The 2,980-nt window shown below is 31.5% G+C and overlaps 1 pseudogene; it reads left to right on the forward strand.

Annotated features, from left to right (window-relative positions):
- Positions 1–1,646: 1,646 nt before the first annotated feature.
- The window catches only part of LOC105621697, a 2,718-nt pseudogene continuing 1,384 nt past the window's right edge, over positions 1,647–2,980 (forward strand).

Raw genomic sequence — 2,980 nt, forward strand, 5'->3', positions numbered from 1 at the left:
GGCGAAACAATCTTTTATCAAGAATCATCATTTTCATGGTACAATACAATAATTCGTTATTAATTTTTTTGTTTATTTAAAATCGATTTATTTCGTCTTAATATTGTAATAATTATATATAATAATATTGTATAATTCCTAAAATAATATTTGTCATTATATCTCAACATTCTTTTTATTTACTATATGGTCACATATGACAGTTGAATACATTGTTCTATATAGTTGACACAATATTACTATTTTTTAATTTGTAATAAAAAGATTTTATCTAAATGTAGCACTTATGTGAAGTTGATTACTTTTCTAAAAATTCATTTATAATATAACTTTTGATGCTTTCTACCAATATAATTTAATTTTAATCTTGGTTCAATTCTTCATTTTTTCTAGTTCTAAGAATTAGAAATCATTAAAATTAATCTCTGTTCGTAGAAATGTATATTAATCAGAAATATAATAATCAAAATCTGTCGATCAGGTAGATTATAAATAAATTTAATGAAATTATCACTCGGTGTAAAAATTATGTTTAAATTGAAGAAATAATTGATTTTTTTAAACTGAAGTAAAATGGTGAAGTAAGAGAAGAAAAATAAAAATATATTTGATTTCAAAAAATAACGATCAAATCAAAGAAATTTTTCATTAAGCACAGAAATAACAATGCACAACTTATTCCAATTCAAAGAAATAGTCTATAAATTGAAGAAACTTTATTCTGGATGTATCTTTAGAATTCGAGCCGAACATGTACTTTTTGTTGTATAAAGTTAACACCCCAATACTCATTTGTTAATAGCTTTTTAATTAAAAAGTGTGCAAACTAAAAATCGATTTGTTTCAGAATGTGCAAACGAAAATCTTTCGATTAAGACCTTTTTGAATCAAATTGCTTAAAGTTGGGGGACTAGTGTGAAGTTGGCCTCCCCCCCAAATTTGTTTTTTGAATTACTTTTAAACTGAAAGTGTGCAAACGAAAATTCAAAATATGCAAACGAGTAATCGAATGAGTTAGAGAAACTTTATTTTTTTAATATTGGAGGGCTAACTTCACGACAGTATCTCAGTCCACCCTTTTTATCTCCGAAGGATAATCCAATCAAAAATATGTTCAGACCAAAGTTGTGGGGTTTAAAAAATCTACTTATTAATCATATTAGTTTAACCTTGGAGCTTTGTCAAGGTCAGATCAAGGTCACATCAATTTTTTTAAACGGAATATCTTATTTTTTTTATTCTAGAACCTATAGTAGCCATCATATAATAGCCGATCAAAAGCTTTCCAAAACCCTATAATAAAGTTTTTTGATTAAGTAAATCTCTAGTTAAGAAGATTAAAATTACAGTACCGTCGGCATTAGCATTATCCAAGATATATCGCGTGGAGATTGCCCGGTCGGATTTATACCTTGTGTGTGTGTGTGTGTGTGTGTGTGTGTGTGCGTGCGTGTGTGCGTGCGTGCGTGCGTGCGTGCGTGCGTGCGCGCGCATCTACATGCATACATGTACTTACATATGTTGGTGTTTCTAAATGAATAAATGTTTACTTGTTTATAAGAGATGTTCAAAATGACCACTGTTTTCTTATTAAAGCTGACTGCTTTGTTGCTGTTTCGCTTTAATAAGCGACTCATTCGCACGCAATGGCTGTCTGCGCGCAGCTCGTTGGGACCGAACCCAAACATCCGGACCTTAGTAATAAATATTCAATCTTGGTAGAGACTTTCCTATGTTGCTATAAAAGTGAATCAGAGCTAAATAAATATTCACTATTTCGTTTTATTTCTCAAAGTTTTAGATTTATCCTACCATGTTTTATTCAAATGAAGAAGCATACGATATGTTGCTAATTTTGAGTGAACGTCGAAATTCATTTACTGAAAGATTGGGGCGATAGCGTTTTCCTAATCGGACTCCTCATTCGTGAAATCTTTTCACGATTAGCTAATCAAATCATTAATGACGTCGTTCATCCTGAACATAATAAAGGTAGACAGATCCGCCGTCTAATTAGGAATGAAAAAAGCGGAAATTCGACAGAATTAAACCCTCATGATTTTTTAAGACATCGAGAAAGAGATTCCAATATTAGTCGTAATATTATCTGACTGATTTTAAAAGAAAACAAACATTGAAACCTTACAGAATGTCTGTTCAATCGTTGATTCATGATTATTTTGAAACTTGCATTTTGCAACTGGATAAGAGAGCAAACACCAGATTTTCATCTCAAAATTTTATTTTCTGATAAATGTTCAAAAGTGATGGATTTGTCAATATTTGGAACTGCAGTTATTGGTCAGAAAATAATCCTCGCTGATTAAAACAAATAGATCATCATATTTGGAAAATTAATAGATCATAAACATATTTGGAAAATTAATATTTGGTGCATTATTAGAACTCAGATCGTAGGTCCTATTTTATTTGAAAACAATCTAGACAGTAATAGATATTCAGTTTTGTTAGACAGGACTTCCTGTCTTATTAGAAAATTTTCCGTTGAGATTAGCGGACATCCATGTTGAAATCACATGCCTAGATATGTGATTTCAACATGGATGTCCGTCACATACATCAAGAGTTGCCCGTGCAGTACTAAGCACTATGTTTGCGAACCAATAGGCAAATACGGTCCGATCAATTATTCACTCCAATCACCATTCTTGATTATTATTTGTGAGGAAGGATAAAAGACTTGGTATACTATGAACGTCCAACTAGAGACGATATGATTCGTAGAATAACTGAAGCAATTTAATCCTTGGATGCTAATGAAATTTTACAACTAATTTTGCAACTAATTCCTTCCGAAGCAGAGTAGATGCTTGCATCGTAGAAAACATTTTGAACATTTCTCATAAACAAGTAAACATTTACTTATTCAGAAAACATCAACATATGCAAGTACACGTATGCACGTAGATGTGCGCGCCCCCCCCCCCCACAACACACACACACACACACACACACATAA

This window comes from Atta cephalotes, assembly GCF_000143395.1.
Source record: "Atta cephalotes unplaced genomic scaffold scaffold00036, whole genome shotgun sequence".
In the NCBI taxonomy this organism is placed as follows: Eukaryota; Metazoa; Arthropoda; class Insecta; order Hymenoptera; family Formicidae; genus Atta; species Atta cephalotes.